The following is a 16,336-nucleotide window of genomic DNA, read 5'->3' as shown; positions in this document are numbered from 1 at the left end:
ATCAATGTACTACTAAGATAATAAAAATAATAGCAAAAAAGCAGAGAGTGAAACTGGCCTCTTTCCTGCTCCCAGTGAAGGCAGAGTAAAGACCTGCCATTTGCTTGGAACAGCCAGCATGAATAATAGGAATATGAATGCTAATTAAACCTACCAATTGTTTCCTCTTTCATTTTTGTAGTTTGATGATACAAATGGCCACTTTTATCTTTGGTGCTTCTCAACAAAACGTTCCCTTATTTTCACTTGAAAAGCAGTGTGGGCTGGATTGTGCTGCCTCTCACCAATTTTATGGTGGTTGCAGTGAAATTATCCTGTACTTACACTGGCAGAAATGTAAGAGAGCAGTAAATGCCTACCTGTAAAGGTACATGCTGATATTCATTCAATAGTGGATGTGTAGAAGCTAGTCACAACTGCTCTGGAGCATACACCAGTGTTAGAAGCTATGCTGCCAGCCTCCTCGGAAACCCTTTTCTGCTTCTCTGCCATCCCACCCAGTGTGAGGCAGAGTGGAGCAACGACTAGGACATAGCAGTCCATTCCTGAGATCAAGCTCCCAGCTCTACTGCAGAATTTGGGCAAGACCTTTATCTTAGTTCTTATCTTCCATAAAACATCCTCTAACAAGTGCTTTGAGTGCTACAAAAGAAAGCCTTGATATAAGAACAACTGTCTTGGACAAGTAGTAATCTGAATAGTTTGAACAGCTACATTCTCACACAGTCATAGCTGCTTTCAGAGGGGACAAGAACCAGATACACTTGAGTCAGCTGTGACTTGCTGACCTTGGAGGAGGAACTAAAACTGATTATCCTGTTTCTCTTGGCATTTATGAAAGACATGTTACGAGGGGGAGTGAGTGAAAGAAAGTGAAGCACTCATGTCATGATTAAAGGTTGACTACTCTAAAATTGGATAGTTGATTTCAGTGTGATTCAAAGTGGCTCATTCACTTTGAAACACCAAAGGTCTGCTGCATAGTCTTCCAGGAAACAAGGGAACAATGAAGGTGCAAGGCATTCGAAGGGATTAGGGACCAGCTGGGAGGAGCTGATGAATTGAGAAACAGTGGAAAACCATTAACCCTACTTAGCCATTACTTGCAAAAAATTCCCTACACAGAGGCTGCTATTGCTATTGCAGTCTGAAAGTGAGGAGGATAAAGAAATAAATAAGGAAGGAAGATGGGGGGCAAGTTTTGAGGTGATGCCACTTCAGTTGGTGTTTACTTAGCCATCTCTTGACAAGTAGTGACCTGCAACCATTTGAATCACTTGAACCCTTCCTCACTGTTCTCTCCATGTTTCACACAAAGTGTACATGGGCAGGAAAGAAACAGAGGTGCATTTTGAGGTATGTGTATGTATTTGTAAATAAATATACATATATAAGTATAGGTATGTGTATATATACATGTGCACATACATACTTCAAAGTATATATATATGTACATGTAGGTGTATGAAGTATCAGTGGCACACATACATATATACATACATATGTATGTAACTCTCTTCAGAGTAAACAGAAAACTACATCAAACAATGCAAGTTGTGCCAAAATCCAAATTCTACAAACAGGCACTACGAAGTCTGCCACCTTGGTTCACCCCAGCATTTTACACTTAAACTCAATTCTACCTAACCCATATTTTCAAGATTTTCCAGTTTGCACGCCCAGAAAATTTCCAGTGGAGCTGCAGATCCCTCCATAGTGATTCAATTCCCATGCCAGTGGGCTCACTTTTTTTAAACACCTTTCAATGACTGCATAGGAAGAGTCACAGACCAACAACAAGCTCACAAACTGCAGGTTGACAGTTGCTGTGTGCATATATGGCTATTCAGTGGTGATTGTTTCACCTGTTTGTCACTCAGGCTCATGAGAACACCCATACGTCCTTTTTTCTACTTGCACATCCACTTCAGGCTCCCATTCTTCCACCTAGGAAATCTCACCACAGCGAGATCGTGCATTGCGGGAACAGCTCTGGACTTACTGGAGGCACACAGATCAACCCTGCAGCCTAAGAGAAGGGTGCTTAGCACAGCCCTGACACTCTGGACTCATGGCACATCCTTTGCACAGTTATTCTACACAGGCACAGTGGCCATTTCTATGGGACTTGGGACATCTGCCCGGCAGCTGGAAGTTCGGGGTGGATGCTTACCTTCTTCCTTTTGTGACAGCACAAAGTTTCTCGGTGGAAGAAGGTATATCTGGACGTGTGACAGTCCTGCTTTTGGATGAGATGTTGCGCACGCAGAAACAGTGGCAGATTTTAACTGTTATGTTTCTGTTGAAAATAAACAGATTCTCTTAAAATCCTGTTTAAATCTTAAAAAATCTGACCTGTATTTCCTTGTTTTGACCAGATGTTAGCAGCCGTTATTTAGTCCTTTTTTTCTATGTCACTTTACATCTATTTAGCACTTGAACCATCCCAGTTGTTAACGATCATCACTGTTCCAATATTTTCTATGATTCTGCAGCTGGAGAATTTGTCCATACAAAGTCTTTGAATGATGAAAGGAAAAGGAGAAAGACTCAGGGAATATTTTCTCCCTCCTAATAGTTAATTATAACTACAAATCTGAAATTTGCAAGCTTTCCTCTGTCCAGTCCGTCAAACACCAGCACCACAAAATATTTAACAAGATTTGGATCCTGAAAAGATTTATTTCTAGACTTAACTTTAGGCAAATAATTACTTGCATTCTTAAATCCCGGGTTAGTTTTGTGTGGAAAGAGGTGTCAGAATGCCAATACGTATGGCCAGGGACATTTTAGCTGATTGAGAAATACATGCTTTTTTTTTCTTTCCTTTTTTTTTTTTTTTTTCCCCTGGAAACAGATATACCCATTCTAGAACTTTCTGTTCCCAAATTAACCCCGTTTAAAATTAAATACTGGAAAAGTTTCTCCCAGAAATGGAGTCTTTATCTTCCTTCTTTGCATCAGAAGTTATTCCAAACCTCTAGCCAGCAATTTTACAGTTCTGTATTGATTTTCCTTTGCTGGCACCTTCCAACAAGGCAGCAAAGCCCAGAGGAGGCTAGCTGAGCTTAAGGGTATTCGCAGCATTTATTGCAATAGACACCCCCCTCAATGGGAACCCACATGGGAATGTTTAATCTGGCCAGTCAGAACAGGCCAGTTAAACACCAGCTGGAAAAAGCACTTGACAATACCCTGTGGAGAAGCAGCTAAGCACTGACAGGGGCTGATGAGCAAATAGATTTTCCCAACTCTCTTTCCTGTGACTTGCTCTTCAGAACTGTTTAGTGGATTACAATATGCAACTCATAAATATTAATATTTTTTTGTTTATACCATTGCAGTGGTTTGAAAGACATTTTAAAGATAAATTAAATGAGATGCCTCTGAAGAGGTCACTGTTCATCAAACACAAACTGAAGGTACGGAAGAAGATGAAAACACCATTTTACACGAATTTTAGTGGACTGACAAAGCTGGAAACAGGACCACATTGGTCATCAGGTGGAACTGAGTGTGACAAGAAGCGAGCAACAAATTTTAGGCTGTCTATGCGACATGGAGCCTGGGCAAGGAGTTGGAAACTTCTAGCCTCCTGTCTGTCCTCCTTCTGTCCTCCTAACACCAACAAAGTGAATAGAGTTGCAAGAGAATGACTGCCGTGTAAGCTAAACCATGGGTTAATTCTTCAAGCCCTTCTCCAAGCTTAGAACAATGCAGCTCCAATGGTTCTAACCTGTGATCTTCATGGGGCATCTCAGCCTCATGAGCCCCATAGGCCCCATGAGATCGAATCAAACTCTTTTTCTGAACTAAAAAGCAGAAAACAGCATTGACTACATAACATATATTACAAGGATATACAATTTGCTGGAATAAGGAGCACAATGTCATGCTGACTAAAGCATAGGTTGGCATCACTTTCACTGACACGCTGTCAACGATGAGTTCACGTTACACCTGAGCACAAATGTTACTACGGAGAACAACAGTGTAATATCAAAAGCTAGATCACATTACTCACCCAGACTGAAACAACAGATTTATTGACAGAGAGTAAGCTGGCTATGGTAGTGCTGCTATTACCCCTAATCAGTACAGCTGCGTTCATGAATCAGAAAGATTTCTGTAACTGTTTTTCAATAACTGAGTTTTTCAGTGAATTCCTAGTTCGTAGCAACAGCCTGGTTTTATACTGTGAGATGGCAGCAACATTAACACAATTTTAAGGAACAAACAAAATGGCCCCAACATCTATAAACCAGCAATCAGCAGCCTCCCGTGTATTGGAAAAATATCCAGGAGGGTGTTACTGTCACTGATCCAGGACCAGGGCAAAAAAATGCAGTTTTAGATATTTCTGTAATGGATGTTCATCTTCCAAACCAGCTTTTAGGACTCTGGTATTAAAAATGACTGAATACAGGAAGGAGTTATACTATTTTTATTTTAATTTTCCCCTCATTTAAAAAAGGAAAAATGTCTTGAAATGCCTACATCTACAAAAATCCTAATCTCTTTTTCTTCTCTGCTTAGGACGAGTGTTTCTTCAAACAAACAAACAAAAAGAACAAACAAAAGAACCCATAATTTTTTGTTCATTTTTCAATTCGCTGCAATTTGAAATATAAACATAAGTAAATGTTTAAATAAAAATAAAAGTAAATATAAAAAACCCAAACCATCATAAAAGTGAGATTGCTTCTAGCAATAAAATATAACTTTGCATACAAAGTCTTTCTGCATATCTTTGTAAGCAAACCTGGGCTGGCTAGTCTGCAATGTCTAATCAAAAGTGCAAGGCAAAATGCAAGTCACACTTTTAAAATAAGCATTAAAAAAAATATGATCACAGCAAAGTCACATGTATTATAGCTCAAACCGTAGTCAGAGGGTGAAGGGAGAAACTGTAGTTTGAGGATCAATGGCCTGAATTTTGCAGGGAGTCTGATGAGATGATCATGATGGTCCAAATAGGTTTAACTAGCTTTTTAGCGCATTTCAATTATTATATCCTGTTCTTACAAGAACAGATATTCTTTTATCTAAGAACACCTACCACATTCAGTGCTCAGGACCGACAGCACCGAGCTAAAGAACGAATTGACTTTTTCCTTTTTGTCTTCACTAGTTAGCTTGTCACCTCTGCATTATACTCTGTAGGTATGCTTCCAGTCCTTCACTGGGAGGTTTCTTGAAGGCATTTCTATCACACTTTCACCCTGGCAGCCAGGGGTCTGAAAACACTATTCAGTGGTCACCACCTGCTTCAAGTCGATGAGGTGGTTATTCTATGAACAAATACCAGGTGACTGTTGAATTAAAAGCTTGTCCTAAAACACACATGCAGAGGGGGCAAATGATCAGGCTAGTCTCCTTTCATTTATCCACTCTCAGGGGTTTGGCTCATAACTTTAATACTGTTTTTAAAAGTATCAGAGAGAGTCAGGAAGATCGATACCCCCCCAAACACATACACATGCTATCTCATTGCACTTAATTTTTATTAAGTGCTGGTTTTAACTTTTTTTTTTTTCCACAATTATATTCATTTCAAGAGTTCTTCCAGGTAAAGTAGGTGACATGTAACCTCTCTGCCATACCACGTATTTGCCCACATCTTTATAAAGAGGAGCTCTTCTGCTTCTGAACGTAACTGCATGTTGTTGCTTATCCACGCATACTAGACAGATATAAAGGAAAGGGAAACATGCAAATAGTTTTTGAAGGAGATCCGCACTGTATTCAGTTATTGTAGGTTTATCTGTGAAAAGTTTGTTCTGTTAGAGTTGTTTTTCAGATTACGTTGACACTGAGTCATTCAGAGAGAAAGACAACTGTGACATCTCTTGTAGCATGAAACAAACAAACCAACCTTATTTCTTGCAAATGAATAGAATAAAGGGAAAAAATGAAGCTGTGATGATCAATTTAAGGAATTGCAAGAGAAATGTTGCCTCTTCTTTAAAAAAATAATCGCAGTTTTCCAGTAACTATAGTAGAGATTGTAGCAGCCTCCTCCCTTACTTTCTCACAGCAGATGCCTACAAAACTGGATTGATGGATCCTCTCTTCAAGCCAGGTAGTAACGAAATGATGATACAATATTTCCAGTTCTTAGCACAACCTCCAACTTGCAAAATGCTGAGGTGTGCCCATAAAACACAGACAAAAGTAGGTGGGGCTACGGCTTAATAGTAGTCATAATAATAAGATATTAATAATACTGAAAACTGAGTGGTATTTACCATGAAACTCACAGAGAGAAAAAGTCCTTTGGCTATTTTCTTTTCCAATTTCATTAGAGATTAGCTTGTTTCTTTTTTACTCCTGCCCAACATAACACTACTCTGCTTTCTGCACAGACTTAGATGCTTGCATGTGCTGTATTTGGCACTATTTTGTGGTAAGGTGTAATTTACGTTTTAAATTTTCCTGTGATGCCTGTCAGCCCTCAGGAAGGGCTGAGATAGATCATCATTTGTGTTAAGACTCCACAGAGGTCTTGCAGCAGGTATAAATTATATTTATGCTTATAGCAAAGTACCCTTCTGCTGCTTAACTTCTTGTGTTGGCAGGAACCAGGCATGGTGCCCTGGCTATCCTAGATGTGTGCTGGGTCCGACGTTCCTCTACCACTCACAGGTGTCCTTCTGGAGCAATTCACGCCTCTGCTTGAATAACAAGGGGAAGCCATTCCTTGAGACATCAGTGAATGCCACCGGCCTTGTATTTTTTCTGCTTGGTCTTCATTCAGCAAAAGTACAGCAGCTCCATCCATTGTCAACTGATCAGTGCTGAGAAGCTTTGTGAAATGACAAAAAGAATTGCAAACACATGGTGAAATTCTGCAAGTTTTTCATACACCTTAAATTTTACTGTGGCTGCTGTCAATATTTGTCAAAGGGTTTTATGGAAGAAATATCTTGCTAAAAATCTAGCAATAAAACGGGGCAATCATTCCAATTAAAGTCCTTCAGGTTAAAAAAAAGACAGATTACAAATACTCTTTTTTATCTCACCCGACAAAAATGTCTGGAAAACCAGGACAGGCTTGTAGATGATACTAGTGCCTGAAGCACAGGTATAAGAGGGATGATATTTTACTTGTTTGTAGCAGTAATTTTCACTCCAAAGTGTTAGGTACATATACTACTCTTAGTGCAAATTCTGAACATCTTCTCCTAGGATTAAATTGGCCTTATGTACACACAAAGATTGAGGAGCCTGCTGGAGGGGCTGAGCCTTGGGCACTGAATTTGCTTCAGTCTGCTGCGATTTGGTAAAAACGTGAAATGGAAGTTCTGTCGCTGTCTTTGTTCTGCTGTTGGACAAATGCCATTGAATGCCACGAGAACAGTTTCTGTATCAAACTGCAGGTGCTGTACTCCTCCGGGATCTGTACTGCGAAGACATACTACTCTCTTGTAGAGAAGTCTGATTTATCTGGTTCCACCATACACCCCAACATGCAGTAAGGTGTGCCTACAATAGGATGGGTTAAGATAAAACTAAATTCCTGCTCTCTTCAAAAATAGTTGTCGTACAAAACACAGTTTTGCTGACTCCATCAGTGCTGCCATATCTACAAGTGTAAACGAAGGGTAATGCAGCTGTTCATCTAACAAACCGTTGTGTATTTTGACAGTGTGATTTTCCCCTGTTGCTTCCCTCTTTCCTTGGCTCAAACAATGAGTCTGTCCACTGACGTGCAGAAGAAAACACAGTGTTCAGATGCCAGAAAGTATCTGCTGCTTTTTATCAGCTCTTTCGCATCCCTCCCTTCTTGCCACCTGCTAACAGTATCATTAACGATACATCCAAAAAATGAACATTTTAGATGCAGAGATTTCAGAACTGTTCAAACCCTGTCCTGTGTAGACCCTTTGCAGAGGCCTCTTTTGCCCTCAGACAAGACAGCTCCTAGTTCTGTGTCCGTACACCTGAAGCAAGCTGCAATTGCCATCTTCTCTGTAGCTCTGGGGACCAGGCTCTCTGCTGTTTGCCTTCTGTAACAACACCTCAGCTTCTTGTAGAACAGGATAGGTTTTTTCTTTTTTTGTGTGTGTGCATGCAACAGCTGGTTATGCAATCATTTCGGGGAGGGGGCTTGGCAGGCAGACTCCACTGAAATCACACTCGTCAGTCTAACAAACCACCACTGGTGTTTGTGATATGAGCTTTCATCCAACAATGCTGTGGTGTGGACGAACTCAAAAATATCCCAGAATGTCGAGTAAATGTTCCTCTCTTTGTGTACACAAACACACGGTCTTGACAACAGGATTTGCTTATGCCAGTCAAAGAAAAAAAGTGTAGGGGGCTACATGTTACATGCATTATTTTGTCTGTCAGGTCACCTTCACTGCCTTGTTATTTATTTATTTGTGTTAAAGCCAACCTGTATTCCATCTCAGGCATGGCAAGTGTTTATATCTCAGGAATCGCACCCTCATTTTACATACCGGGAGCTCAGCTCGGTCTAGGACTGCTCCTGATTCCCATTACAGTCAACAGGAGCTGCACATGTCCAGCCAGGAGGGAGCGTTCCTCAACCTCCTGCTGCCGCGTCTGCTGACGAGCAGAAAATTAATATTTTATAGCACAGAAAAATAACTGGAAGCTGCCCTGCTACACCATAGTAGCCAGCACCGTGCATGATGTATAGCATGCTGCCTAGCAATGTTGCTAAGCAACGCAGCACCATCCAAGAAAATCCTGCATTAGCTTGTAGTGGCTGATGGGGTGGGTTAGACGTGACACTTTGCACACACAGCTATGCGGAGAGAGGTGTGCTTTGCTCAAGACTATTATGGCCATCTCCAATTGCTAATACATCTCCCCTGTTATTCTCCCTGCACTGATGAATGACATCACAATGCACCATGCGCCGCAACAATTTTTCGCTGAAAAAATGCCTCCCCCCACCCCACCCCCCACACTTCCTGTTTCTTAATGCTCTTCAAACCTGATTTAGAGCGTAGTGAGTAGTGGAATTTTACAGCTACATCCCATGATGCTCTTGCTCTCGCTCTCAATCCCATGGCCTGGCTCATACCTCAAACTAACCGTAAAGTCAGATCACAATGATGTGACTCACTATTATAAATAAAGATAGATCTTGTCAAAAGCAGTCATGAGCCCTGGATGCTAGAGGTTGTTTATTCAGCGTTGTGTTTTGGGGAGGGTATTTTTCCTCTCTCTCCTGACTCCCTAACTTTTGACATTCGAAGGTCTATCCCATGTTAGTGAGTATTTGGGTGAGCAGGCAGGTATGGCATACGCTTTTGCTGATCTGGAGGAAACCATGGATCAGCTGCACAGAAGTCTAGCTGCGGGTGTGAGTTCAGCCTCACATAGGTCCCAGGTCAGAGCTTCACAGTGGCACGGGCTGGGGATTCCCAAACACCGCATGGGCACAGGGCACAGCCACAGAAAGGAGGGAGAAACATTTTTAAGAGGGGTTTCTTCTAAGCCTAACAACCATTTTTTTTAATGTTTACATACCAGCTGTTTTCAGGTGTGAGCATTCATCTGGAGTGTTTGATACCCACACAGAACAAAGCAGCGCTGGTGCAGGAGACAAAGAGAAGCAACGTAGACACCAACAGAGACAAGAGGGGCTCTCGGCCCAAGACCAGCAGCTCCTGCTAAGGCCACAGAATGGCACTGCATTGGACAGGAGCAGGTAAGTGGGCAGGACAGGCGAGATCTGCTTTGTTGTTAGCCACCCCGGCCACCCCCTGTGGCAGTGACCGTGCAATGGGGACATGGGAAATACAGGCTCTGGTGAAGCTCCATGGGCATAACAGTTCTACAGGGCAAACACACCTGGGACTTGGGGAGATACTGTCCTGAAGGAGAGCAGCTCCTACTGATGCAAAGCAATCTGAATTCCCCCCAGCCTCAGCCACACAAGCATGGGAAAACGAGGACTGACTTTGATTACACCATAAACACAGATATGGAAACTGGCAGGTGAGGGAGCTGGAGCTAGTTCTTTGTTTGGATATATTGGATCCATTTCAGCCCTGTATAATTCCACTAGTGTCAAAGGCATTACATCAGGGATAAAACCAACCCATTATTTTTAACCTGGCCATTTCCTTTTATGCCCCTCATTCAGGAAATCCCTATGCAAGTGCATGATTTTAGTCATGTGAATATTCTCACTGGAGGCATTGTGACTGCTCATGTACTTAGAATTAAATGCATGCATATATACATGCAGGATGGCAGCCTAAAACAGCATTGGAGGGAAAGAAGAAAGAAAAGTAGTGTGGGAATACCTGAGCAACAATGTACCATGAGGCCCCACTTGGGCAACAGTAACATGTCTGGCTATGTTTCCCCTTTTAAGCTTGACAATTTCTCTGAGACCAGCAGCATGTTTAGGAAAGCATTTTAAGGTATGACTGCTGTAAAGGGGAGGCGGTGGTGTGGAGAACAAAATACCCAAAATGCTCCTAAAGTATTTCAAAAAAAATTTAGCAAAGAAGCTAGTTATGCAAATGTCCTTTGGGGACTGCAATCTGTGTCAGTGACTTTCACAACCTTGCCCTGATTCCCTCTCCTGCACTTGCAGGGAACACCCTGGGGGTCTTCATAGGAAGCCTCAACATACGTGTTTTTCTGTATTGCTTCTCGCTTCACATTTCTGCTGTTCCTCAAAAATCATGACTTCCAAACACCAAGAATTATGATCTCTAACTGGTGTCATATGTCAGCAATGCTCTACAGAAATCTTCTGAATGGCAACTCTTATATATTTATATCTTGCAGCAATCTAGAAGACAGACCAGGAAAACATCAACCAAAGAAATTTGGTTGATGAATCCCCATTCAGTTTCTATGTTACACCCAGACTATTTTAAAAACCCCCATTTGCAAAAGCACTGCTTTCACCACTTTACGCAGACATTTTTCAAAAGGCCACGTGCATATTATAACGTCTGGCTGCAAAAAGAAATGTAATGACAAATCTTGACCTATCAGGTTTAAGCCTTCAATATGTCATCTGAACAAGGGTGACTTTCACAGATACCATAGCACAAGATAAGTGATTCAGTGAAGTTCCTGAAATCAGCGGAGTTACTCTGGTTTGCAGCAGAGTAAATGAGATCAGGTTTGACATAATAGATCAATCCATAAAGAAGGTTGTCAGATACATTGCAAAACAGGCTAACAAGAGTCAGAAGACTTGCTAAGTTAATTTGTCATTACTATGGGGTAAAAGCTACTAGAAATAGTTATGTCTATGACTTCTAGAATAGTCTTTCATTTCTCACACTTATCCAAATGAGGGAAAACACCATCTTTATTTTTTCAGTGCCACGCCCACCGAACTTCCCCTGACTTGCATGGGGACTGTTTAAATTTGCTAAGAAAGCAACCAGCTTAGTTTCATCCCAACTTTCTTTTTCGGGTTTATGTATTTGCCATTCAAATGAGACAGGCAAATCCATGAAATTAATTTCACAGGACATTGAGCAAACGGAATGTGGAATAATGTTCTTTAGTTTCTGACATATGATCAAATGCAAGTTTGCTACAAGGAAAGAGAAGGAGACATGCAACAGCCTTGAAATGGATAAAAAACCTTGCCACAATAACCATTGTTAATAGACGAATAAAGTTATATTATTAGTATTGGCTTCCCTCTTGTGGTAATGAGCAAGCTGTAGCCCTAACATGTAACCAGAATCTGCTGAGGCATCTGTCTAACACAAAATGCTGCAATATGCTCATTGGGCAACATCCTTGCATCTATGCACAATACAGTTAATTTCAGTTCAAGGCAGATATGAAGATCTGTATGTGGTGAGTGGATGGCAGGCTGGGGTCTCAGCTCTGCAGGAATACCTCTGACTTGAGTATTTCAGAGATCTACCCCCCCAGGACTCAGGCCAGCATCTGACCCAAGTTTAAACTAAAGGAAGAGAGGCCTGCCACTTGAAGGTGCACTTTCAGTCCTGGCTGAGAGTATGGTTCATGTTCTGGATCTGTTCAGTCAATGGTCTCTGCTGATTTCTGCCAGTTTAGTGGGCATTTCTGTGACAGACCTCAAGAATATGGACCAACACCTCTAATTCACTGTGTATGTTGCCATTCTGACTCCAGAGGTGAGTCTAGGTTAACATCTCATTTTCCACAGCAGTGATGGAGGAGGCATGATAGTCCTCCTCTCCTTTATTTTCTCCATAGCCACTTGCACATTGCCATAATTTGACTGACGTTTGTGAATTTACGATTTTCTTTTTTTACCGGCAGCGTGTGTGAGAAGGTATCATTGCTATTAATAAAGTGTGTTTCATCAACAGAATTTAAAGCTGTTTATAAAGGATGTTGGTCTCATTCTTGCTTTTTTACAGATGGGGGAACTGAGGCGCAGAATAATTAGAAGCCAATCAGCAGGCCCAATGCAGAGCTCAAAATAGATCCCAAATCTCCTGAGTCTCACTGCAATGTTCTCACCGCTCCTCTGCCAATGTGTGAAATGGCAAAGCTCAGCTATCAGTACTACCTATACCAAAGCATGTCTATTATTCACATATTTTCCTAAACCAGTTCTTTTTACCATTGATATTTCATGGATAACCTCTGAAACAGTCAAATGTCCAAGTGAGCCCACATCACCGTTTCTAGCATAAAGCCTTGCAGATTAGTACTTATTTCACCAACCTATAAATATCACATCATAGCTCACCCTTAAATTATTTTTTCAGGCTTTCTAGGGTATCTTAAAAGAGTGTAGATTTTTTTAAATCTACACTTTAGAAGTGTAGATATTTTGCCAAGGAAGTTACAAGCACCTGTTGGTGGTTTTCTTCCCCTTTTACAACAGATTACTGTGGTAGCATGGAAAATAAACTAGAACACCATGAGCACCCCAGAAGTATCCCATGCAATAAAATCGTAACGATTAATCATTTTATCATATAACAATGCTAGATTGAAACTTCCCTTGGAGGGCAGGAAACTGTAGGCATAGGTGCTTGGTTTTGTAAATATCCCTATGAAGAGCTTTCAGCAGAGCATTCTGATGCTAAGGTCAGTGAGTCCAGTTGCCTAACTTGATTAATATTGCTCCTGCTCCTATTCTGAATTCCCCTCACCATTTTTGTGGTTTTACAATCATTCTTTCTGGTTTGGAAAAAAAAGAAAAGTTTTCTGTGCCCTGTCACTGAGTGCAAAACCCCTTTTCTTAATGGGAATATGAGTCAGGTCTTCCCTAGGCAGCAAGATTTTAGTGGGTGGGTTACTTGGCCTGTAAAGGCTTAGTCCCCGGGGAGTCACTGTGACAGAGCACATGAACTTACCTGCCCAAGCAGAACTGCTTATGGAGCAGAGGTATGGAAAACAACCAGGTGAATTAGATTCAGCGAGAGTGCCAGCTGTTCCTGCAGAAGATAAAGGGCAGCCCCTGGGAGAGACAAAAAAAAAAAAAACAACAAACAAAAACTTTCCTTCAGCAGCTGCAGGAACAAAAACACAGTAGCAACAGGTAGGTGAGTTCGGTCATCGCTTTTCTGTGCCACATTCTCTGAGCTTAACTAGAGCACCATGAGAGGAAAACTCCTCCACTTCTTGTAAATAACATAAACTTTTTACAAAGGTCAGGAACTTACTTGCAGCGACGCCCTGGCTCCTCTGGGACTCTCCCATGCAGAGTCTGGGAATCACAGGCTCAGCCAAAGGGAAACAGCCGCGTGCAATTACTGACTAGCAGGTGCAAATCAGCATTCAAAACAGGTCAAAAGCTCATGTTTCAGGTGAGTTGCAAGGTGAGGGGAAAAAAGTATTCAGTGGTTTTAGCCTTGTTTAAGAATTTAAGGTCACTAGTATAATTACTAGAGTTTTTTACGGGTGGTGGGGTTTTTTTTTTGGTTGGTTGGCTTTTTTAAAGGAGCTGGCCATAGTCTGATGGAGGGTAAGTTTGGGATGTTTTGTGGCACTGACCTAATATGTCCTCATCACTGTGAGGACCCCAGATGCGTTGTTACAAACCTCATCTCCTTTTTACCTCTACGTGCTTCAAGTTCTTTTGTGGAAAGGTCTAAGTCTTGCTATAAGTTTTGTGACACCTCACGCAGCTGAGCCCTGATTGAAACACATCCCCACCACTACCACAGCTGAAGAATCATCACATTTTTTCTAGAAGTGCTGGTTACAGTGAACTCTGTGGCTGTCATGCCTGCCTGAAGGTTACAATCCGACAAGCACTAAAGTGGCAGACCCCCAAGTGAATGTTCTTCCAGGTTTTTCTCATGGAAGAGCTTGTAAACATTCAAGTGCCCACTAACTGACCAAACTGAAACCAGGGTCAGAGGTAAATGTCAAATGATAAGGGACTAGCAGTATGGGGAGTTTAATTGCTTTGTAGGAGGAAAAAAAACTCCTAAAAACACCCATATAATGATGATGGAAGAATCTGTTATTATAACAGACACTAAAACACAATAACAGGCTTTATCAGGATTTAAATATTCCTTCCAGTGTAAGGTATAAAGGTACAAACTGTTTATCACCTGTGGGATTTTACTTGTCTAAAATTAACCTGTGAGAGGTGCTCTGATTTTAATTCTTGAAAGCACTATCAGGACTTGACCCAATCCCTAGTTCATTAAAGTGCTCTCAGTGATTTGACTGGCCTCAATAAGCCAGATTTTCTGGGTATTAAAATGCTACAAGATCATAGAGTGTTTCAGAATTGCACTAGTAAAATTTGGTATACAGAACCCTACTTCAAATAAACCCATTCTCTGCACCATTCCAAAACTTTTGTGCAAGCACATTATCACAAAAAAAAAAAAAGACAAAATATGATTTTTGCTAAAGAGAAACGAAGATTTTTCTACATTTTTAGATATGCTTTTCTTATTACTGTAGCTATTAAAATTATCAAGAAGTGTGATGTTATGTCAGGCTTAAACCTGTCATAGACTATACTCGTGCCCTTGAATGCCAGCACAGCATATACAGACAGGGATAGAAGAGGGAACTAAATTCTGACATCCAGAATAAAGCCTGTTGGTGATACTAATTTATTTCTGGTGGGACGGTAGACCAGCTCTTTTATTCGGACTGTGTTTCCTAAAGAGCGTTACCAGAATTCTCTTGTTTTTGACGTAGCTGAAGCGATCCCTTCACTTTCAATTTGTAGCAACAGCAACATCTAGCGTTTTAAGTCCGCCCTGCACACTTCATGCAGCATGCTGTTCATTAGCGTCATGCTTTGTATTTCAATAGCACCGCCCATCTGAGCTACTCACACCACAGAAAATAATTACTCAAACTTCGTAACGGTTCTGCGAAGCAGGCAAGCGTTTCGCCGTGTCGTATTGAAAACATGGAAAACTTAAGGAGCGAAAGAGTTTAACCGCTCACGATAGTTCAGTAGCAGGCAGGAGCTGAGTTGCTCAAGGTCATGCAGAGAATGACAAAGTCAGAGCTGACATTCAGATTGCCTACCCTATGCTTTACCTGGAAGCTTGTTTCTTTGCCCCAGGAGACATTTGGATCTAGTTTATCAGAGGGGAGGAAATAGCTCATTGCGTTTCAGAGGCAGTTTCACTGTGTTAGAGAACAGCAAAAAATGCCTGTGAAGAAAGCACAGCTGACATTTTCTCTGTTGAAGAACTCGTGCAATGCCTGCTCTACTGGTGCATCTGAACAGAGGGATGTGTGCAGGTGCGTGAGCTACAGGACACTTACAGGAACATGAGAAAGGGCTGTGGGTCACTGCACTCTGTTACAGCAATTGCAAGGCCCCCAAGCATCCCCTGTGGCCCTGACTGCTCTTCCCATCCCGTGGCCCCTCCACCTGCAAAGTCACAAACACGCGTACGGCCAGCTGAGGGGCTGGGTGTAACTCTGCCTGTGCAGGACAGCCAGAGGCCGGGGTGAGGCCCCCATGGGGAACCACTGCCCTGGTCACCCAGGTCCTCTCCAGAGCCCTGCACCACCAGACTCTGCCTGAGGAAAGCCACCTTCAGCACCAGGGTGTGGGAAGGGGTAACAAGGGGGACATTTCACCTGCAGCTCTGCCCCTGCAGAGCTGGGATGCCACTCCCGTTTCCTTCACCCGTGGGCCGAGCGCAGGCTCCGCTGCCCGCGCCAAGCGGCGGTTCCTCACGGGAGGAGCACCGGTGCCCAGCAGCCCGCCGGTGGGGCCCGGCCTCACCCCTCGGGACTTGCCAGGCGGCTAGCGCGCCTTAGCGCTCGGCTTTTGCCCCCCTACTCCCAGGAGGCCCGCCGAGGCTGCTGGGAGGGCGCTGGGGAAAGGGACACCGGCCAGTGCGGGAGAGGGAACGGTTGTGAGGGCAGGCGGGGGCCG

At 42.4% G+C, this 16,336-nt stretch overlaps 1 long non-coding RNA gene across 1 annotated transcript; it reads right to left on the bottom strand.

The window, feature by feature from the left end:
- Positions 1 to 5,309: 5,309 nt before the first annotated feature.
- LOC137660532 (uncharacterized) lies at positions 5,310 to 15,568 on the bottom strand. The gene is made up of 3 exons (XR_011047694.1): positions 15,484 to 15,568; positions 13,320 to 13,423; positions 5,310 to 6,805 (listed from the first exon to the last, which is right to left on the bottom strand). It is a non-coding gene; the product is annotated as an uncharacterized lncRNA (long non-coding RNA).
- Positions 15,569 to 16,336: the final 768 nt, after the last annotated feature.

Source organism: Nyctibius grandis, chromosome 2, assembly GCF_013368605.1.
Source record: "Nyctibius grandis isolate bNycGra1 chromosome 2, bNycGra1.pri, whole genome shotgun sequence".
Taxonomy (NCBI): Eukaryota; Metazoa; Chordata; class Aves; order Nyctibiiformes; family Nyctibiidae; genus Nyctibius; species Nyctibius grandis.
This window is presented reverse-complemented; position numbering and strand designations above follow the sequence as displayed.